At 37.4% G+C, this 24728-nt stretch overlaps 1 pseudogene across 1 annotated transcript; it reads right to left on the minus strand.

Moving 5' to 3' along the window:
- Positions 1-6019: 6019 nt before the first annotated feature.
- LOC308244050 (developmental pluripotency-associated protein 2-like) lies at positions 6020-7808 on the minus strand (annotated as a pseudogene). The gene is made up of 2 exons: positions 7746-7808; positions 6020-6843 (listed from the first exon to the last, which is right to left on the minus strand). The product of its transcript is annotated as a developmental pluripotency-associated protein 2-like (transcript).
- Between the last annotated feature and the right edge of the window lie 16920 nt (positions 7809-24728).

Here is a 24728-nt window from a genome sequence, read left to right on the forward strand (position 1 = left end):
CACAGCCACAAGATGGAAGTGCCAAGTCCCCTCAGCCCCACCGGGACAGCAGGCATGCAGCACTGCCGGGACTGCCCCCAGGTGGGTCCAGCCACTCTGCGCGCCTGCCTCCAGAATCCTCCAGTCCCCTCAGCCCCCAGCCACCCAGGGCCAGCCCAAGGTACAAGCAAGCCTCAGATGGCGGCTGCCCAGCCACCCAGGGCCGCCCAAGGCTCAGATAATCAGGGCCGGCCAAAGTTTGTGCTGCTGGCAGTGGCAGCAACAGAGGTGTGATGGGAGCATCACCTTCCCCTGATCACCGGGTCACCTCCTGCCCCTGAGGGCTCCTGGACTGTGAGAGGGGGCAGGCCAGGCTGAGGGACTCCCCTCCAGTGCATGAATTTTCATGCACCAGGCCTCTAGTTTAAAAATATTTTCTTCCTGGAATGAGTCATAGAAATCAATTTAAATATTGCTTTATTCTTTTTTGAAATTGACAGTAAGCAAAATATCAGCCAATAAATATCAAAACAAGTAGACTTATCAGAAAGATTACTTTGTAAGTTATATAAATGTCTAATACCTAAAACTAAAATAATATTGAGTGTCAATTATAATTGATAAGTAAAAAATGTTTAATCAAAACAGAGGTGAAGCTTAAATATGCACAAGAATTATTTATGCTAGGAGAGTAAGATAAAATATTATCAATAGGGAGAGTAAATCCATCTTGTCTTTAGAAAGAATGGTTGGGTCAGAGGCATAAGTTAATTATGATATAAAAAATAACTGTTATAAGAGAACCACTGTTTTAGTAAGATAGTTATTTTCTTTTTAATGGATGAAGACAAATTCATATTTATTTTGCCAGCAATGAAACATATAAAAAAGCATATCATAAAAGGGGTATTAGGCAAAGGCTACATAACTCTTATTCTTAATATTATTTATTCATTTGTACAGGCCTTTTTTTTCTCTCTCTCTCCTTTAAACATTTACTAAACAGAGCTGTTGTGCTCAGAATTGATTTTGCTGTTTCAGCCACATTAGGCTGAGATGCTTTTTGGCTTTCATCTGAATGAACAATTTTCTAATTAGATACACTGGATTTGGAGTTGGGTCAATAAAAGCTTTACTGTGTCCTTTCTCTTTCCTCTTAGAGCTCACAAAAGAGACCTAAATTCCATTCATCTTTTCACTTGCCACAGTGGAATCTTTAGCAATGCAATTATGACTTGCATGAAGAAACATAGCAAGAAATTGGCAGAGAAACAAATCGAATCTTCTGTGTTTCATACTTGCACCCCTGAAAATCAGTTACTTCTGGGTATGCATGTAAATGTGCCTAATTTTAATTATTAGTCTTTGCTATACTTTGGGACTATGCGTCCTTATCAAAGGTTTAATGTAGTCCTACTGAATTTCATGTGGCTACCTCTAAAGTTATTTGCAAGAAATCCTGGTTTATTGGATCCTGGTATTTAAATTTAACACATCAAATAATTGAATCAAGGAGTCCTTCTCACAATTTTGAAGGGTGTCACTGAAAATTACCAAGTGTTAAAAATTAAGAATTTTTAATATTCATAAGCATTTATAAAAATTATTTTTGCAATGTCTACCCTCTGTTATAGACTGACATAAGAACCATGGCATATGGCATCATTTTATCTAACACATATAAACTGAAAATAACCAGTCTTAAACTATCAGCAGTGAATGAAAAACATGTTATAAAATAACTATAATTATGAAAATGATGGTAATTCCTAAGGAGAAAGCAAGGCTGTTGTGTTAATAAGTCAAATGATCCCACAGCTTAAGTACCAACTGGTTCTCTTCTCCACTCCACTTCACTCCAGAGGCCATGCCAGCTCATTTCTGGGATGAACAATGCTTTCTTGGCTCATAGATTTATTGGATCTTATCATTTGCTTTCTCTGCAACAAGACATGAATAAAATACTTATTTGGTTTATCTATTCCAAGTCCCTTTTAAAATTTTCTTGTAGTGACATAAATAATGAAAAAATCTATCGAATATTCAATAGGGAATGGACAAAAAACCACCTAGAAGAATGGCAGGGAAATGTGTAAACAAATGTAAAAGATTCAATTCATCAATGGGAGAAAGACAACAGTGATATTTAATGATCAATATATAGAAGACATGGTTAGAAAAAAATAGAAGTAACAAAAAAAACTAAATTAATTCATTTACTCAACAAATGTTTATTATAGAACTATTCTAAGTCAAGTACTGTTCTAGGTTCTAGAGTATAATATAACAATTAAAGAAAAAAATAGTCTCATGTCCCTGACTACATGCCCTTACATGACAATGAGGAAAGACAGACAGTAAACAAAAATAAGTAAACTATTTTGTATGCCAGACACTGATGTGTACCATGGAGGTGGGGAATAGGGAGGGAACAGGCTGGTAGAGATAGGTATTGAACTGTGTGCCTTGGTCTTCATTGAGGAAAACATCTGACTGATGTTTATGCCTAAATATTTATTAGAAGTTGAAATATTACAACATCATGTAAAAGTCATCATATATATCAACATAATTTAGTAACATTGGATTATATCCATGAAAAAAGGTTAAAAAAATACAGAGATGAAAATATGAAACTCTTGGCTGACAGGTAAAATTTATTTTTCTACTTCTACCATACTCTAGGACTATTAGATTGCTAATATGAATCAAATCCCCCAAATGGTCATAAATGTTAGGTTGAAATATATAGACCAATGGAGTATCAATTTCTTACTTAACATGTGGAGGTTATATTAATGAATGGGCAATGAAACAAACATAACAGGTATGAAAAAGGCAAAGAGTTTCTGTAAGAAAAGAAAATATTATGCTTAAGCTATGTGGATTCATTCAGAAATAACTAAACATATGACTAGGAAGAAATAACTGAAGATGTAAAGGGAAATATTTTTACAGATTCAGAATTGACTTAGAAGGATACTGAGGTCAGAGAAAATATAGATTTTTCTTAGGAAATAAATAACTAAACAGTGAAAGGCCCTAAAGCTTACACACCTGAAAAAGGAGTGTGCAAGTAAAAGATTTCCCACTTTCACTACACTCATAAGGTTTTTAATCGTTGTCAGTGGCACATAGCTGCTAAACGTCAAGAGATGGAAATAAAGCCATCAGTTCGTGCTCAGTAACAGTTATGGAGCACCTCCCATATGCAGGGCAATGTACTAAGTATTCATTTACAAAGATATTGTTTAAGTATGGTTTTGTGTTAATGTAATGATCAGCCAGGTGGTTAGGACTATGATGTAAAGAAATATGACATCAAGTGCTAAGTACATGATATATTTATGCATAGATGGCCTTGAAAGCATATAACAGATTGGAAGTAGAGTGATGGCTCTCAAACTAAACACTGCTTCAGTTAAAAGCTCATGCATTCTCTTATATGAGCAGCTGAAGCACACATGGAGCGGGAGTCAAAGGACATTCTATTAAGAGGAAATGGCTTCAAAAATGGTACCTAGATTTTAAAAATGCCAAGGAACAAGAAATAGTCACACAGTCAGCATTAATTTTCTGAGAACCTACTGTGTGCCAGGAACTCTGCCAAGACCATGAGATCTACAAAGATGAATGAGTGTTCTAGCTCCCAAGATGCTCATCAGTCTAGGAGGACAGAAAGAGAGAAGTAAATCTATTACCACGGTATATTGCCATAAGCATGCTTATAAAGAAATTCAGTGAATACAGGGATGGTCAAAAGGATGACATGATCACTTCTGCTTGGATAATATGGATAGGTTCCCAGGCTGTTCTTGATTTAGTTTTGAAGAGATGAGTGGAATTCAAACATATAAAGGAAAGAGGATATTTGAGTGAGCAACATTTTGCAAAAGCACAAACAAATGAATCCTCCAGAAGCATTAGAGGAAGAAGAGATGGTTTTACATGGTTGGAACAGAGGGTACATGTGGTACAACTGAGTAGATGGACTTGTGAAGGGCCCTTCCTGACATATTAATATTCCAATTTGTCTGGAACATGAAATCTATGTAAAGGAAGTATAGAAGATACCATTGGAAAATTGGTATCAAATTTTTAAGGACCTTAAATGCTAAAATAAATAGTTTAAACAGTAGCTGAAAATCAAGGAGAATTCATTGAAGGATTTTGAGCCAGAATGTTTAGAGAGTGTTGCTTTAAGAAAATGTAGTTGATGGCAGCATCCAGGATTATTTAAATGAGGAAAACTGGTTGTACTTGTAAGGATAGAATCAAAGGAAACTTAGAGTGATAACTAATCAAAATTAGAATGCCAGAGGAAAGTGTCCAAGATGACTCCAAGATTTTGATCTATGGTTAAACTATAGAGGAAAAAATAACTTCTTATCAACTTAGATTATGAGAACCAATCTTAGAGAAGCAAAACATTGCAATACTCAGAGCAAAATCCTGTTTACACACTATTTGGTAAACATTTACAAAATAAGAAGTGAAATCATTTCACTTTTTCTTATTATTATAATTTTTATTTTTTATTTCTTAGAAATTTATTTTCTGCTTCTATGATTCCTCTAAAGAAGGCTTTGGAATTTCAAGTCTCCATGCAGCTCTTACATACCCAATTTCATACATTTGATCATAAAAATCATGAAAACAGGCTGCTAGCAGCTGGCGCTGCTACCTTCACAGCTGTCCTTTCTCTTCTCAGCACCTCAGGATGTGGTATTGGGCAACATACCAGTCTAGGAAATAGCCTTTACTTCCCGTGATATTAGCTCTCCTGATTCTAAGAGAACAGATGTTCATAAAAAAAAAAAAAAGAGTTTGAGCGTGGGAGTATGTTCCTCATATGCTTCCATTTGCACTGACCTCCACCACGGACAAATTTTGCCTGCCGCAGACAGAATCACTGGCTCCAAGGATTTAAGGGAATTAGCTGATGAGTCAGGAACTGAGACCTTGAGCAGAGATGCCTTCATTGAAGGACACACTCCAGCAAACACTGTACTTTTTTCTTCCCACTGCTTTCCTCTTTGTCTTGCCCTTTAGTTCAGTACAAGCTGTTTGTTCTTGCTCAATAAAAAATTCACTGTTCCTCTAAATCAGCACAGATTTTAACACGGGTGTTAATGGTGGAAGATATAATTCCATTTCTATTATTTCTATTTACCTTCCTCTTCTGCCCAAGGGTAGGTTATTATCCAATGTATCATTTATTCTAATGGTAGTTTGATAGTAAGAGTTTTTGAAATAGCAGTTTTATTGATAATTGCCAAAATTTGTAAGCAACCAAGATGGCCTTCAATATGTGAAAGGATAAACAAATTATGGTACATCCAGACAATGGAATATTTGTGCCAAAAGCAAGTGGGCTATCAAGCCATGAAAAGACATGGAGGAACTTTAAATGCATATTTCTGTGAAAGAAGTGAATATGAAAAGGCTACTGTGTGATTCAAACTGTATGGCATTCTGGGAAAGGCAAAGCTATGGATACAGTAAAAATATCAGTGGGTCAGGGGTTGGGAATAGGGAATGTCAAATAGAAGTACAGAATTTGTAGCACAGTGAAACTATTTTGTATGACTCTATAATGGTGGATACATCTCATTATGTATTTGTCAAAGCCCACAGAATGGAATATAAAACACACAGAGTGAACCCTAATGTCATCTACAGGCTTTCGGTGATAATGATGGGTCAACGTAAGTTCAACAAATATGCCATTCTGGTGCAGGGTGTTCATAGTAGAGGAAATTGGGGGAGAAGAATTTGGGAACTCTTACTTTCTGCCCAATTTCTCTGAAAGCCTAAAACTGCCAAGAAAAAGAACTATCAACTAAAACAAAACCAAATTACTAGTATATTCTGTATAGCTGAACACCTGAAGCAGCAGTGGCGGTCACCTTTTGGCAAACTTGAAGGACAGAATCCAAACATTAACATCTGTACTCAAGGCATTAGGCAGCGCTGAGGATGTTCAGGACAGAACACGGCAATCACTGGATTACAAGTTAATTTAGCTGTGAGCTCTCCACTATTTATTGAGGGTGTTCAAACCAGGTTGTTTTTTCTTCCTTGTTTTAATTAATCTTCCCATCACCCTTTTATTCCTCTTAACACATTCAGTGCATAACATATTATCTTCCAAGTGCAAGAGGGTATCAGTCAGAGAGAGATCCTCTTCTGACCTGCATGGAACTGCAGGCGAACCCAACTCTTTTTGTCTGCCAGGAGAGGTCTGCCATGGACCACACACCCCCTGACACCAGATGTTTGCCACAGAAAGTTCTCAGCAGGAATAGGAATGGAGCATGAATTCACAGCCTTAGATTGCATGGATCGTGAAGTAATTCTTGACCCTGCTGCCAACATGGCCTCCTGAGCTGAAGTTGTCACTTCAACTGTACCGGTCCCTCCCTCTCTTTTACTCATGTGACAACTTTTCTCACTGGTCATCAGCTCGCATCTCCCCCTCCCCTCAACATGAACATGACTGCAGTGTGGCCTCCTGTGGTGTCTCAGCAATACTCCTTATACTGTCTCCATACTCCTCACTCACTTGTTTTTCTTCAGAGTAAGCATGTTCCCCGAGCCTCATATAAACCTCTATTTTCTTGCCATGGTACTCAAATTCAATTGTGGACACGAGTTCTGCAAAGTATTGAGATGCACTTTATTAATCAAAAGCAAAATGGTTGACAAGGAAAGGATTGCTATGGGGCAAGCTTTGAATTGTTCATTCGTTTGAGGAAAATAAACTTTATCATTTGTCCTAGGCATCTTCAATTTGGCTTCTGAGATTGAAGAAACATATGGTTTCATTTGATATTCTTGATTATATTCCTCATTAACTGGAATCTATGTGAGATTCGCACTTTATCTAATTCATGCTCAATAAGTCTGAGATTTCCTCAAATGTTAGGCTCACTGTTATCAGAACTTGAGCTTGCCATTTCCAGGAACACTCAGAGGAAGGCAGTGCAGGCAGTGTTGAGAATACCTGTTGTTTACTCATTTTAACCTCCGTAGAAGAGATTTTTTACTAATAATTACCTTGGGCCATCAAGTCTGGAAGATAACTTAGAACATAGGATTATTCAACTGAAAGAGATTTTCTAACACTTCTCTGTAGTCTCTAAAGAGTGGTTATAGCATGTGAGATCTGGGGAAATGCTATGTAAATTTAAAAAAATAAATAAATTTGGTATGATTCATGAACTTTGCTGGATTTGGTAGAGTCTATGTTCCCCAATAAAGATGGTGTGATCTCTTCCCTTCTATTTCTTACTATTACTTGAAATAATTTTCATGTATCTTATGTGTTTTATTATTCTATTATTGTCATCTATGAACTTGGATCTCATTTTAGCATTTATTACCATACTCTGTGTCTACTAAACTTGATCCTATTTTACCATATTATTTTAAGCAATCTGTATCATTTAGAAAGTTATTTCAGGAGTTCTGCTTACTTGTAGTACACTAGACTTTGCTGGGTTTTGAACTTTCTCTCACACCACATGCGTGTGCACACACACACACACACATACACACACATCTGGCAGAAGCTACTAATCACCATAAAATATGCTATAGATTTTCTGTAACATTTAGGGTAAGGAAAAACCTAAGAATATAGTTTATCCATTGCTATAGCCAACTTAGCAGGCAATTAGTAGTTACTAGAGGCCTGATGCAAGAAAATTCGTGCAAGAATAGACCTACCTTCCCCTGGCTGCCGGCACCGCCTTCACTCTGACCCTGGAGCCACTTTTCCGCCTTCGCTCCGGCCCGGAGCCACCTTCCGCTTCTCGCCTTGTCATGTCAATTTGCATATTCCCTCCTTATTGGCTGTGGGTGCCTCCATCTTTGTCACGGAGTTATGGTCAATTTGCATATTTCGTCTTTATTAGATAGGATTAGTCATTTTTTGTGTACTTTGAAAGCAATGACTCTCATTGGAAAATATTTACTAAACTGGAATCTAAAACTCATTTAATCAAGCCCAGCTGGCATGGCTCAGTGGTTGAGCATTGACCTATGAATCAGGAGGTCACAGTTCAATTCCCATTTAGGGCACATGCCCGGGTTGCGGGCTCAATCCCCAGTATGAGGTGTGCAGGGGGCAGCTGATCAATGATTCTCTCTCATCACTGATGTTTCTATCTCTCCCATTTCTTCTCTGAAATCAATAAAAACATATTAATTAATAAATAAATAATAAAATAAAATTCATTTGGTCAAAAATATAACTTGAGTTCCACTGTATATAGAATATTATACTGAAACTATGTGTTGTATCAAAGAAACAAAGGCACCATCTCTGAAAAAAAAACAACAACAAAAAAAAAACACCACAACAACCAAAAAAACAACTTACAGTTTAACATTTGAATGAAAAATACAAGTCTAAAAATTACTGATGAACATACATCAATATAGGAAATATATAAAACTCAAATTATAATTTTTGGTGGTCTGAAATATATAATAAATGTTTTAAATTTGCTGTTAGTTTTTCCTGCCATTAAGAAATGGAAAAAAAAAGGAAAGGACAAAGTTCTTGCCAGTTTCCAAACAAGAAGTAATTTGATTAGACAACAGATAGCAATTTTGAGTTGGTCAGCAAAGTTTGGCCACAATTATTTTTAGGAGATAGACATGTATGTCACTTAGCAAGGTACAGCTGCTGGGCCAACAGGAAGGAAGACATCCTGAAGAACAGGTCTTAGAGGTGAGAACTCAATAGGCAATAAAGTATCTGCTCTAATGTAACCACATAGGAAAGAACCATAAAGGTTCAGGTCCCTCTTTTTGACAACAATGTGATGGCATGAAATAGCCACATTCTCATTCTGCTCTCTCCCATGACACACTGAGACTCCATTTTAGATCTTTGCTGAGCCCCTTTGGGTTGGGAAGACAAATATAGTGGGAGCCTAGTTGAAATCAAACTATGGTCCAAGACACATCATTAATATTGTACCAACACCAGCCACCTCTACTCTTTGAGATTATCTTGCCCAGAGAACAGAAGAGAGATCCTAGGGAGATAAGATTGGAGTCACTGCTTTTGACTGGCTCTTTGTATTCTATTAAGAGCTTCATTTAATTGATGTGTGCAAATGGCTGAAAAGAAATTAGAATACGTTTAGTTTTGATCCTCAGAATGCAGCCCACAGAGTAACACTGGCATGGCTTGCTTGCTTGCCAGAAATACAGATTATCAGACTATATCCAAGATCTACAAGTCAAAATCTGCATTTTAACAGGCTACCCAGACAATTCATACTAAAGTTTGAAGGACACTGTTCTATCTAACTCAAGGGCCAAGTCAAAGCACAGGGAGCTTAGTAACTTGCTCAATACAAGTAGTTGATGATGAATGGAGACAGTCTCAGAAACATTTGTAAGTAGAGAATATCTCATCATTTGCTCCAATACCTTCCATAAAGAAGTCTAAGGAAATTAAAGACAGCCTTAGAAGGATTCTTATGGTGGAGTGAATAAACAAATTTCAGCCAGTGGCATATGAAATAAAATAGCTTTATGATAATTTAAAACGTTTAAGAAATATTCAAAAAAAGTTTGTATTAGACTATTAGTCAGTTCAGGCTATCAAAACAAAAGAATAGAAAGGGTGGCTTATACAACAGATACTTATTTCTCACAATTCAGGAGGCTGGGAAGTCCACAATCAAGGTGCCACGGATTGAGTTCTCGATGAGAGCCCTCTTTGGATGTTGCAGATATCTATCCTTGTCCTGTATTCTCACATGGAAAACAGGAAACTCTAGTGTCTCTTCCTCTTCTTATAAGGACACAAGTGCCATTATGGGGGCCTCACCCTCATGAGCTCATCTAAACCTAAATATCTCCCAAAAGCCCCATCTCCTGATACCATTATATTGGAGCTAGGGCTTCAACATATGAATTTGGGGGAAGCACATTCAGTCCATAACACAGAACGTGTTGAAATTATCATCCTAAAGGAAATAATTATTTTCAGTAGGTAAAATGTCATATAATTCAATTCCATTTAGAAATATAGATAAATGAAAACATGGGTTTCTTCTAATTCTATAAAAAAATTCCTTTGAAATTATTAAAGAAATATAAAAATAGACAAAAGTAACAGCAGAATCGCAAATCCTGCAATGGTGCTCTCAGCTGAGAAGAAGAGTAAGAAACAGGGCCAGGATGACCACACAAAACTTACAGAGGAAATAAATAATACACAAACATTTCATACACACACATACACACACACAGTGTCCCAAAAAAAGTTTACACACTTTGGCTGCCATTATTGATTCCAATTGGTTAAATCTGAAAAGAGAGATATCAATTGAGCTATTAACTGTTAAAGTGTGTATACATTTTTGGGGTGATACCATATATATATATATATATGTATATATATATATATATATATGTGTGTGTGTGTGTGTGTGTGTGTGTGTGTGTGTGTGTGTGTGTGTATACACATTGAAGCTTCATGAAAAGTAAATCCAATATCACTACATGATCAGAGGCAGTGTTGGCTGGGGAAATAGATGAGTCATGTACATCAAACGAATTTCTATCACTTTCATGTGAATGTCAGAATTGCCGTGAGGTAAAAATTGACATTATGTTCTCCAAATAGAACTGAGTTTTCTTATGGATAAGGCAATTGTAAATTGAGTAAACAGCTGTGGAATCAAGGCCATGCGCCCAAATAATGAGAAACAAAATAAAGAACTAGGAGTCTTCATTCTAGAGAACACACACTCACACACACAGAAGCCGGGCTTCCTTTATTGATCATTAGCAGGACAATAAAATCAAAAGCTGGCTCTTTGAAGAGTCTAATACAAGAGAGAATTTTTTTATTGATTAAGGTATTACATATGTGTCCTTATCCTCCCATTGCCCCCCTACCCTCCCAATCATGCCCTCACCCTCACCCCCTGTTGTCTGTGTCCATTGGTTATACTTGGACACAGTATATCTCTCCCCCTAACTTCCACCCTCCCCTACCTTTATCTCTCCCCCTAACTTCCACCCTCCCCTACCTTTAGTTATCTCTCCCCCTAACTTCCACCCTCCCCTACCTTTCCTCTGAGATTTGAGCACCTGATCAATGCTTCTCTGTCTCTGGATCTGTTTTTGTTCATCAAATGACATGAGAGAAGTGGGGGATAGGCTCAATGGGAACATCTATATAATAACAGTTTATGTTGTTCATTATAATCCACAAATGAGTGAGATCATGTGATATTTATCTTTCTCTGACTGACTTACTTCCCTTAGCATAATGCTCTCCTGCTCCATCCATGCTGTTGCAAATGGTAGGAGTTCCTTCCTTTTTAAGGCAACAGAGTATTCCATTGTGTAGATGTACCACAATTCTTTAATCCACTCATCTGCTGATGGGCACTTAGGCTGTTTCCAAATCTTAGCTATTGTAAATTGTGCTGCTATGAACATAGGGGTGCATATATCCTTTCTTATTGGTGTTCCTAGTTTCTTGGGATATATTCCTAGAAGTGGATCACTGGGTCAAATGGAAGTTCCATTTTTAGTTTTTTGAGAAAACTCCATACTGTTCTCCACAGTGGCTGCACCAGTCTGCATTCCCACCAACAGTGCACGAGGGTTCCTTTTCCACAAGAGAAAATTTTTTGCAGTAAGTTCATAGAGGTAAAATAACTGTAGATATGAAAAATATTTCTTCCACTAAGGAAACATAATTTTAATTCAGAGCTTAGAATAAACATTCCAATAGAAAGACTGTATTCAAGAAATAGTTAAAGATAAGACAAAAAGTAATTTTAAATAAGTATAATAAGCATCCACAAAGAAATTTGTAAGGCTTTAGCATCCTTAGAAAGATTGGCATAAAGAAAAAATAATAATAATAAATTAGAATTATAAAACTTATTGATAAAATTACAAAAAATCATAGAGTGAATAGCAGAAAGCATTTAACTAAAAACTGAGTGAACCAATGATAATGCCAATAGATTCCCTCAGAAAGTAAAGAGGATGCAGAGCCAAATGACATGAGAGAAGTGGGGGGTAGGCTCAATGGGAACGTCTATATAATAACAGTTCCTGAAGATGAGAACAAAGAGAATGGAAGAAACAAACAAAAAATATAATAGTTCAGATAAACTCCTAGAAAACTGAAGAATACAGATTATTTACATGAGACTCATTCTTCCTTCCAACATTGCCAGGATATGAGTTAATGGAAAATAAAAACAAAGAAAATTCAATGTAAATGTATCCTCTTAAACATGTAAAACACACTTTAACACACTAATAGGATTACAAAGACTATCAATTTTAAAATTAGAGATTGTTTACAAAAGCACAACATGCCATAAACATGCCACAACATGCCACAACATGCCATAAACCTGCAGAACAAGGCTAAAAGGCATTATTTGTATAACCCTAAACACATACATTAGAAAGCAAAAAAGAATCTAAAAGATTAGATGTTCACTTCAAGGATCAAGAAAAGGTAACAGTAAGACTCAACTGACAAAAGAAGGAATTAATAAAGATTAAAAATATAAATAAATAAATAACAGTGAGAGGACCAATAATCTATATATAGAAAAGGCTAATATGCTAAATGTCTGACCATCCAGGTAATGATGTCACATAGCAAGGCCAGCTTCCTCTCCCTAGCAACTAGCCTCCTTGGAGTTTCTTCAGTCCAAGAACGAACACGACTTGCTTTATATCCAGGTGGAAACATTTTACACTTTAACCAAATGTCTGTGAAGCATTTTTTTATGCCTCATCTCATTTGATCTTCACAGAAGACCTGGGGTAGGTAGATAGGAAACTCGGTAGAATCCTATTTTCTTTTCATTAATGGAGTTTTAGAAAGTTTAGAAACTTGACCTGACTGAAAAGAAGTAAGAAATGGTGGACCTTGAAAATGACTTCAGGTTTTCTCACTGTGCAGAATATAGTCAAACACTGCTGCAGTTTAATATTTTACCCTTTGTTCTCCCTGCATAATATACAATAATAATCTGCTTTGTGTTGATATTTATGTTATGTTGCTGACAATTACCTGAAAGAGAAGTTGGGGTGCTTCACTGGGCAGGAAAAAGTTTAACCAAATCAGAGAGCAGAACTAATTAATCAAGTTTATCTATATATATAAAGCTCTCACTGGCGCCAATCACACGCATGTGTTTTGATTGGTCATTGTCAATTGTGAATTTGGTTGACACTTCTATTATAGAGAAAGGGCGAATAGTGATATTAAAATATTTCTTCTAATGACGTTCTTTTCAATGTGCACTAATTCATACACCAGGCCACTAGTAGATTCATAAAAGCAATAGTTGTTTCTTTGAAGAGTCTAGTTCAGTTGTGCCCAACATGGGGCACACACCCCACAGGGAGGCAATCTGATTTTTAAGGGGGGCAATTCAAGAATGAGTTATTAACAGTGAATTTTTTGCATTTCTTATGGTTCTAGGGGCCTCATATACAGTATAGAAATATATATTGTGACATATTTATGCATTTCAGTTCTCTATGTTTTAAAATTTTATTTGCTATTTTTTCATATCACTTCATATTATTTTTTAACAACTTTTTAGTGATTTCTTCCATAGTACTTCAACTGTCCTTTCGTTCTTTTATTTTTCTCTTTCATGGATGCCATATTCTTTGGAAGCTTGTTTAGATCACATTAATGACCTTTTAGGCTTCCTCCACGTGAATAGTTCACTTTTTGAATAATAAGAATTATATGTCATGGGGGGGCGGGGTCACATCAGGATTTTAGAGATGCTTAGATGGGGCATAGCCTAAACAAAGGTTGGGAACCACTAGTCTAGTGCAAAAAAACAAAAAAGTTAGAAAACACGAACAGCTTTAAGAATGGAAAAATAACATACTAGTAACTCCATACTTTTCATATATAAATTTTAAAAAAAATTGAGTTGTAAGGAAAATATGTAATAACCAGATTGATCTGATAAGAGTGGAAAATCATAGACATTTAAAAGATTCTATCCCTTTTAAATGCATCAAACCCCAACAGCCTTATTTGGAAGTCTCCCAAAACCATCGAAGTATAGTTAAATCTTGAAATGTAGAACATTTTTTATAAAGCAGAAACATAAAGAAGGCATCTCAGGGTTGCAAAATCTTCACATAAAAATGCAAATGGCTAGCATTACAAAAAATTCTAATCTAATCTCTTTGATAAAAAGAGACAAAAATATAAATAAAACTTAAAGTACAGTTTAGCTGTAGATTGGAATACTACTTGTCGCTAAGGAGATTTTTCCCAGGAATGCAAAAATTGCTCATCTATAGAGCATTTCTGAATATTATGAAGTCATTTGAAAGATCTAAATATAAAGGATAGGCTTTATTCAGCTGATGCACCTCCCGGTACCTGACGACCATCTGACTCCCTGAGTGACAGCAAGGCAGGGGTGTTATAGGATGAGGAGGGGAGGGGCACATGAGTGTCCTCCAGGTCTGGTCCAGGTTTGTTTCCTTCATCTCTGCCTGCTGCTAATCTTGTGTTTAGGATAATTGAAGATTGTTCTAGTTTTTCATGTCTCTTGCTTGGGATTACTGGTGAAATACCACCCCAGGAACTGTCATAGTTCTTTTGAGAGTTGTTTTCCCAGATCTTAAAATTGGTCAAGGTTTAAGAGAGGGAGGGAAAGTGGGAGAGAGGGAGGGAAGTAGAAAAAGGCAAAATAAGTAAATATATAAGGTGAGGGTGGGGGAAGAATAGGGAAGAGAGAAAGGAAATGAGAAAAAAAAAAGTATATATAGGTAATTTTTTAAAATCCATTTAAATGCTAAAATGACATGAATAGATATTGAGATACAACCCCTGAGGTCATCTAGAGAAATAATAAAAACACACTACAAACATAAAGTTTAAAACCAATGCCTTAGCTTGTTAAAATGTATCTACCAAAATATTATAGCATTTATATAGATCACACTTCATAGAAAAACGTTTTTCAAATGCAATCCCATTAAAGTTACTAATAAGATTAGGTGGCCCACTGTCATGGATATGCTTTGTTTGTCTGCTTAGCACCATTCATTTCCTCTAGGAAAAATAATCCCCTTCTGTGGGGTACTGCTCCCCATGGCAACACAGCTATATGGTAGGGATGAAGGGGGTCACCACCCTCAGCTCATTGTTTAAAGTTGAGCATGTGAACCGAGCCGAGCCAATCATTCTTTTTCAGGTTTTGTTTTCATTTTTGTTTTTCCAACTGAAGCTGAAGAAAGAGATTCAGTTCCAACTAATGGCAGAAGCCCTCGAGACATGAAACATGAAGTTCTCTGCATATATGGTCCCTGTCAATGAGGGGGCGACCAATAGCTGCCGAAAATGAGGCCTAAATGAAAAGAAAATTTTAAATGAGTTTGTGAGAGAATGACCCTGGCTGCACTGCAGTTACTGGTTCCGTGTTCTTCCGGCGGAGTTGCAGTGATTTCAGGCCAGCTGCCAGCTGTTGGACTCTCCTAATAATTTCCTCTTTTTACCTAAGTTTTTTTTTTTTCAAGTTAAATGTATTCTTTGCAATAACAATGCAAGCAATACAGTAACAAAATGTTATTTGCAAACAAAAATATCATCTACCCAATATTGATCTCAAAGAGTACAGTAAGAGAAAGAAAATGAACAGGGAAAAACAGCATTGAATAGAATGACCATGTATGTAATTGTGGGTCAATGGCATTTACATTTATCTAGGACATAGAGTGATTCCATTTAAAAATATTTTTAAAATATGAGCAGATAATAATATTGTTCAAAATTATAAAAATCTAAACCACTTTTCTGTAAATTAGCAACAAGAAATGAGAAAACATAATAGAAAATGATCCAAATGCAACACAAATCCTATGTTCCCTAGTGAAAAGACACACATTGACATTTATCTCTTGTAACCAAATCTTGCAAATGAAACCTCCTAAACTGTTAGTCATTTTTTGCCTTTGGGCAAGGAAGTTGGAGAGAGAAGGAAGAAAAAGTGAGAGGCAAGAGCTTTATCCTTTAGCTTGTATGTCCTTTTTTGTATTTTTAAAATTATTTGTAATCGTGTTCAAGCATAACTTTTATAACTGAAAAAAGCACAAAATAAGGCATAAAAATATTTTTTTGCTCTAATGTTACAAATAATGTAATTATTTTATGGCTTGAGAAGTCAGAGAAGTGTGTGGATGGCCTGGCATGAATTCTCAAAGAATATTAACCAGTTTATACAATTTGCTATCTGCTTCTCTCCTCCCTCAAACTGGAGGTCAGTCAGATGGTACATTCTTTGAGAGCAAGAAAAATTTTCACCTTTGTACCCTAATTCTTGCCACAATTTTGGTGTTCTGTGGTATTTAATAAGTGCTACTACATTTTTAAGTGAACGTGTAATATAACTATTCTGGAGATGATGCCCTCACATTAGAAGGCCATCTGCTGTCATAATCACCTAGATTCTAGGTCCTAGAGGTAAATGGAAAACTCTTTTCTAAGTGAAAACTTAGTCTTTAAAGACTCTCTATTATCTCTTCCCAGGTGACCATTTGCTGCCATATAAAGAAATATAGTGCCCTAGCTGGTGTTGCTCAGTAGATAGAGTGTCAACCCCTGGACTGAAGGATCCTGGGTTTGATTCCCGTCAAGAGCATGTACTAGTATCTCGGTTGCAGGCTTGATCCCAACCCTCCTCAGGGCCCATGCAGGAGGCAACCGATCGATGTGTCTCTCTCACATGGATGTTTCTCTCTGTCTCTCCTCTTCCTTTCCACTCTCTCTAAAAATTCATGGAAAAATATCTTCAGGTGAGGATTAACAACAACAACAAAAAGAAACACAATGATTGGGAGAAAGATAATGATTTTGGCACATGACACAACTGATTTGAGAGGTCGGGCTGCAGACTAAATATGGGAGGATACATTCAATTCAATGTACCAACAATAAGAAAAACACAGTCCACTTGACTAATTCCAAAAATACAAATGTATTTTTTAAATCTAGTAAATTATTATTAAAAGAAAATGTTCTTCCCACATGAAGCAGAATCCCCCATAATGTTCCCAGGAAAAGGATGTATCCCTGGGTAATACTAGTAAAACATGCCAAGCAAGGCCAGTTCTAGATGCACTGCATGACATTGCAGTGAACGCAGTACAAGGTCAGATGTACAAAGGATAAAAATATTTCATCAGTTTCTTACCATTGGCTTAAGAATAATAACATTAACTTTTTAGCAGTATGCATATTTATAACTGTTGAAAGTGTTAATAATAACCCATCTTTCTTCTTTAATATTTATCCACACCTGAGGCTCAACTTTCATGAAAATTTGCAACATTTTTTCCTGACAGATCTGTTTGTAAATCAAAGTAAATACAGTTAATAATGCGGATTTTTTTCAATAGATGGAATTACACATATGTTGTTATAAATGTGATTTCATATGTATGCTATTTTGTTGTATTGACAGCAAGCTTCAAAACTTCATATGTCAAATTTGCTGAAGGTGTTAACATCATAGATATTTTTACGCTTTAAAATGTCGAATATCGTGCCAAAAAAGAGCATTTGTGGGAAGTTTTTATTCATTACTTTATTTTGAAGAAAAAGTTATCATATACTTTTGGAAACTTAGGGTGAACATGATCCATCTCAAGATACTTGTGAACACTGGTTTAAATGTTTTAAAAGTGATGATTTCGATGTGAAAGACAAAGATCGTCCAGGTCAACTGAAAAAGTTTGAAGACCAACAATTACAAGGATTATTGGATGAAGATGTGTGTCAAACTCAAAAACAACTTGCAGAAAGATTAAACATTACTCAGCAAACAATTTCCGATCATTTACAAGCAATGGGAAAGATTTTAAAGGAAGGAAAATGGGTGCCGCATCAACTGAACGAAAGACAAATAGAAAACCGAAAAGTCATCAGTAAAATGTTGCTTCAAAAGCACGAAAGAAAGTCTTTTTTGCATTGAACTGTGACTGACGATGAAAAATGGATTTATTTTGAAGATCCCAAATGCACAAAATGATGGTCAACCATCAACATGGACTGCAAGGCCAAATCGCTTCAGAAAGAAAACAAAGTTCTGCGTTTGGTGGGATCAGGATGGTGTGGTGTGTTAGGAGCTTCTAAAACCAGGTGAAACCATTAATACTGATCATTACCAACAATAAGTAATCAATTTGAACCACGCTTTGATTGTGAAACGACCAGAATGTGCCAGAAGACTCGGCAAAGAAATTTTGCTTCGTGATGATGCACCATCACACACTTCAAAACCAGTTAAAGACACGTTAAAAGATCTCTTCTGGGCAGTATTAACCCACCCACTATATTCACCAGACTTTGCTCCTTCAGATTGCCACTTGTTCTGATCGATGCCACACACACTTTCTGAGCAGCACTTCAAAATATATGAAGAAATGGAAAATTGGGTCTCTGAATGGTTTGCCTCAAAACAAGAAAATTTCTATTGGGACGGTATCCACAAATTACCTGAAAGATGGGGGAAATGTGTAGCTAGCAATGGACATTACTTTGAATAAAGCACTTCTGATGTTTCTCTTAAAATTATCATGTTTTCTTTTATTACAAAATCCACCATTATTAACCAGTACACCTAGTAAACTGAAGATGATTTATAAAGATTATTTTTTCTCCTAGCTATATTCATTCATTTTCTAAAAGGGACAATAGTGAAGGAGGAAAATATAAACAAAATTTTCTGGAAGCATAGAGCCTGATCTTTGAAATAAATGAGCTGTTGATATTGTAAATAACATCTTCTCCTTTCTTTGCCTTTACAATAGAAAGATGCTAACTCTAAAATGCTAGATTGGGTCTTACAGATTCTGATGTGAGTGATTGATGTACAACCAAAGCTGCCCACATCCATAATTGAGTCTACCCAAAAAGTCTGAGTCTGTGGAAAACATAAAGAGACCCTCTGTCAAAACTATTATTTAGGTGATTAAACAAACATTTCCACAAATACTGATATATATTTGGCTTTATAATTAATTGTTTTCCTTCTTATTTTTTAATCCTCACCTGGGGATATGTTTATAGATTTGAGAGAGAGTAACATCAATGTGAGAACAATTGAAGCACCCGGCCAGGGTGTTTGTTTTCCTTTTTATAATAACAATTAGAGGCCCAGTGCACGAAATCATGCGAGACCAAGACCCGCCATGCCGCAAGACCCATCAATGCACCTCCTGGTGACCAGTTGTTTGGTCGTTCTGGTGTTCCAGCATTACAGCCATTGGCCTTTTAAAATATAGACTAGAGGCCCAGTGTACGAATTTGTGCATGGGTGGGGTTCCTCAGCCTGGCCAGCAATCAGGGCCAATTGGGGCCTTCTGACCCTGTCCCGATTGGGGCTGCAGGAGGTTGACCAGTTGGGGGGGAGGGGGTAGAGGAGGGGCTGTGGGAGGTTGGCTGTGGGAACACACTGACCACCAGGGGGCAGCTCCGGCATTGAGCGTCTTCCCCCTGGTGGTCAGTTTGTGCCATAGTGACTGGTTGATCGGTAGTTCAGGTTGTTCAGTCGTAAAGTTCGCTTAGGCTTTTATATATATAGATAATAAAGCAGTAATAATAACAAATGCTAACATTTCTTAAGCACTTGGTACCTCACACTGTTTTATTTTTTTTTTATTTTTAACTAGAGGCCCGGTGCACGAAATTCATGCACGGGGGTGTGTGTGTGTCCCTCAGCCCAGCCTGCACCCTCTCCAATCTGGGACCCCTCGAGGGATGTCCGACTGCCTGTTTAGGCCCGATCCCACTGAACCTCACAATCCAGGACTGCTGGCTCCCAACTGCTTACCTGCTTGCCTTCCTGATTGCCCCTAACCGCTTCTGCCTGCCAGCCTGATCACCCCCTAACCACTCCCCTGCCAGCCTGATTGATGCCTAACTGCTCCCCTGCCAGCCTGGTCACCCCTAACTGCCCTCCCCTGCAGGCCTGGTCACCCCTAACTGCTCTCCCCTGCAGGCCTGGGTCCCTCCTAACTGCCTTTCCCTGCAGGCCTGGTCACCCCCAACTTCCCTCCTCTGCCATCTTGGTCACCCCTAATTGCCCTCCCCTGCAGGCTTGATCGCCCCCAACTGCCCTCCCTTGCAGGCCTGGTCCTTCCCAACTGCCCTCCCCTGCTGGCCATCTTGTGGTGGCCATCTTGTGTCCACATGGGGGCAGGATCTTTGACCACATGGGGACAGCCATCTTGTGTGTTGGAGTGATGGTCAATCTGCATATTACTCTTTTATTAGATAGGATAGAGGCCTGGTGCACGGGTGGGTGCCAGCTGGTTTGCCCTGAAGGGTGTCCCGGATCAGGGTGGGGGTTCCCTTGAGGCGTGGGGCGGCCTGGGCGAGGGGCCTGTGGTGGTTTGCAGGCCGGCCACGCCCCCTAGTGACCCAAGCGGAGGCCCTGGTATCTGGGGTATATTTATCTTCTACAATTGAAACTTTGTAGCCTGGAGCAGAGCCAAGCCTTCTGCTTGCACCCTGGCGGCAGGCATTTCTGTTGGGATTTATGTATCTTCTATAATTGAAACTTTGTAGCTTTAAGCAAGGCCTGGGCTGGCCAGGGTGTGTGGAAAGCTTGGCTTCCTCCGTTGCTGGGGAAACCCAAGCCTCCCTCCTGCTCTCCGTGGCCATAGCCATCTTGGTTGGGTTTATTTGCATATTCGCTCTGATTGGCTGGTGGGTGTGGCTGGTGGGCGTGGCTTGTGGGTGTAGTGGAGTGAGGGTTAATTTGCATATTACTCTTTTATTAGATAGGATACTAACTTGTCTTACAAATTGAGTCCTTTTTAAATACGTTTTTATTTATTTTAGGCAAACAGGAAGGGAGAGGGAGAGAGAAAAATCGATCAACTGCCTCCTATTGTTGGGTTTCAGCTCCTTCCTCAGTGAGCCCAGGCAGTCTGAAAAACAAGATACAGCACAAGGAGAGAATGTGCTATCACCCAGTTTTCCAGACCTGTCAGGAACTTAAGATAATGGGTTTGTTTTTTAATCCCTGAAGTAAAAATAAGAAATCCTAAAATGTATTTTGATGTGTTTTTTTGTTGTTTTTCTTCCAAAAACAAAAATTAAAAAGTAACCACAGCCTGGTGTGGCTTTGATGAGTCCTGAGTGTAGCAAGTATATGCCAAGTGAATTAGCTTGTGGTGAATGGTCTGATCACCTTCCCTCCAATGAAGACCTTCATCAAGTCTTATGAGGCCAATTCCTTCAGACTTCATTTATATTTGCTAGAAATTAGGACATAAAGATGCTATTATAACAGTTATAATGTCCCTACACAATGCATTATTGCTCAGATTTAATTTATTTTTAACTCAGAAGGTTAGATGTAAAAGAGACGGTCTCATGAGATTGTTTTTTAAATAAGCTATTATATTGTAAAAGACTAGATACACTAACTGCCCTGAATTATAAAGAGCTATTATTCTGAGTATTTCATTCCAGATTCCTTCATTTTATTTAATTTGTACTTGGGGCCTAGGACTTGAGATTTTTTTTAAATGGTTGCCACATAATATGGCAAGATCTTTTTAAAGGGGGAGAAATTTTAATTGTGGCAGAGGAAATTGTATTGCTGTTGGAAGAGCCATTTGAATAAGAGAAGTAAATTCCTGATTGTGCAACCTGAACTTTCAACTGCAGGTGCAGGGGATAGGGAGTTGTTCTGCACAAACAATATTTGGACAGCACAGAGCTCATAGACAGAATAAAATCATAGTTGGCCCTAGCTCTCACTGCTGAGACGGCTAAAATGAGGCTCCACTAACTGTGGGGACCACCTTCACTGCATGACACTCTCATGAAACAATCACAGCTGGCCGGGACCATAGAGACATCAAGGCCAGGCTGTGACCTCGTACAAGAATGTCTTACCCTGTGTCCCTGACAGATGGCCTACCCAGCTTCAGCTCAGGATAAAGCGGGGGCGGGGAACCTGCTCACTTTTGGACATTTCAAGTGGTCAAAAGATTTCTTACTTACCATTATATCAATATTTCTGTCATTGGACCTTTAACTGTGGTGCTAGATTTTTCATTCAGTAGAGACCTGAAAAATCTATTCTTTTGACAGGATAACTCTTCACAAACGTTGTTACATCTATTATACAAAGCCTTCCTTTCTGTGGACTAAACATTCCAATTTTTTTAAACTTTTTTCTGTTTGGCATGATTTCCAAAATCTTCCCAATCTTTATCTGCCTGTGCTAGACAAGCTTAACTTTCTGAAATTTGTCTTAAATTGTAGCAACTTTAGCTACACATAGTGCTCAGATGTAGTTCGATGTAAAAATGTGATGAAACTATTAATGGCTATATTTGAAAGTGTATAGCTATATTAATCAGCCTAAAAATACAACAGACAAGTCTTTTATGTTTTTAGTTATTGTTGGTTCATATTAACTTACAGAAAAGCAAAATCTTTTGCACAGAAATTATTCCAAGTACAATTGATTTTTAAAACATGTTTGCCCTATAAATTTAAATCGCATGCATTCCATTCATACTTGCAATGAAAATAACAAAATAGTTTGGCTTACACTTAAAAAGCAAGTGTGTCTGAGTACGTGAAGAGAAGTGTACATTTGTACTGAGGTTGATTAACAAAGCAAACATAAAAATATATTTCTCTTTGGAAATGCTAAATATTGTAAATATATTAAATTTCAAAAAATACATACTAAATAAATAAATCTCATGTAATATTCCCTATGGAACTTTTTAAGGATCTTAACAAGTGTTTCTAAATTTCAGCAAAAGATAATATGGCTAGAAACAAAGAGGCATTTTAGAGAAGAAACAAGTGAATGTCCATGTTACCAAATATTAACACATATAATAAAACTCCAATAATTTAAACAGTGAGATCTGTGTCTAGTATACACAGAAATCAGCATTCATAGCCTTGAAACAATATGTTTTATGAGAAAAAATACATATATATATGGTTTTTCATCACAAATCACTGGAAAGAGAGAATATTAGTCCAAAAAAATTTACCCCTTATTTTTTTCTGGTGGGATTATAAAATTAGTAAGATCTTTCTAGAAAAAATTTTGGCAATATTTATCAAATCTTTAAAAATATTTTATATTTCATATAGCAAATTTCTATGTAGAAACCCTAAGAAAATAATCAGATAGTGACTAGGTTATTTACATATGAAAAAAAGAATAAATTATAATAGAAGGAATATAAAAGTCATGAACCATCTATCGATACGAGAATACTAGTTTCTGTAAGAAGCAACCTCCAGATATGATGCCTCAAATATAAAAGAATCAATTTTGTGTAAGTACCAACCAAGGGTTTCTGGTTACTAATGGCTTTCCTCCCTTTTTTTGGTTCAAGGACCCATACTCTTTCCAGCTTGTGGCTCTGCCATTCTTAATTCAAGGCTGCTAATGAAGTCAGTCTCATTCTTGCAAAAGGCAAAAAGCAAAAGGCCTTGGAGAAACATGTATATTACATGTGACTTTCTCTTCAGATTCCACTTGCAATAATTCATTCACATAGACACAAATAACTGCCAGGGAGGCGTGGAAGGAGAGCTGAGCTATAATGCACTGGATGAAAGAAAGGAAACTATGTTTAGTGAATAACTAAGGTATAGCACCAGAGCCTCCTCTTGAAACTCCCACTTGTATCTTTCTTTCCAAAGAAGGCAGCCACCTCCTCCTCCAGGGAAATAACCAAATGCCCATCTCAAATTTCAGGATTTCTAAATGGAGGCAGTTCTCTCCATCAGATCTGGATGAGCTTCCTTGTGGGTCCAGTGACCTATGAACAAATTACTTGCTCCACAGATAACAGTGCGGGGGTGAGGAGGGGGGTCACCATTTGGGAGAATTTAGGAGAGCAATAGAGTGGTTGCTGTAGCAATTATGAATCTTCCTGAGCAGACACTTGGAGTACTCAAAGATTATTTTAAGGTTTAAGGAGGGAAACATTGTGTTCATTTTGTCCAGACCAGACCAGGTTCTTCCATCAAACTCTTATGAGGCTTCTGTTCCTTTTTTTTTTTTTTTGAGGATATATTAATTACCACATCCAAAATTTTTTTTCTAGATGTGATCCTTCTCAATTGACTTCACTGTGGCTACCTTGAAACCATATAAAGAAAATAGGGCCCTAACTGGTTTGGCTCAGTGGATAGTGTCGACCTGCGGACTGAAGGGTCTCAGGTTCAATTCTGATCAAGGGCATGTACCTTGGTTTCAGGCATATCCCCAGTAGGGGGTGTGCAGGAGGCAGCTGATCAATGTTTCTCTCTCATCGATGTTTCTAACTCTCTATCCCTCTCCCTTTCTCTCTGTAAAAAAATCAATAAAATATATTAAAAAAGAAAATAGGTGTGGGCCAAAGATAACATGCTGTTTGACACAAGACTAATTTAGTAGAGTGAGAAATCTATCAGGCCTGTTGTTCAAAGTCTTTCTTTACTATTTGGGATGCAGAAGTAGTAACTTCCCAATCCTATAAATCCCTTCATATCTGGGTCTCTCTGTTCTTACGATCCCTGCTTGCACCCCAGTCTACACCCATTTTTATTGCAATACCTTCTACTGCTCCTTACATTGTGTTTTTCTTGCTCTTTGTAAAATTTCTATCTTCAGTGCTTAATTAAATTACACTACTTGTAGTTCAATGTAATGATTGTTTAC

This window comes from Plecotus auritus (assembly GCF_963455305.1).
Source record: "Plecotus auritus genome assembly, chromosome: 3".
NCBI lineage: Eukaryota > Metazoa > Chordata > Mammalia > Chiroptera > Vespertilionidae > Plecotus > Plecotus auritus.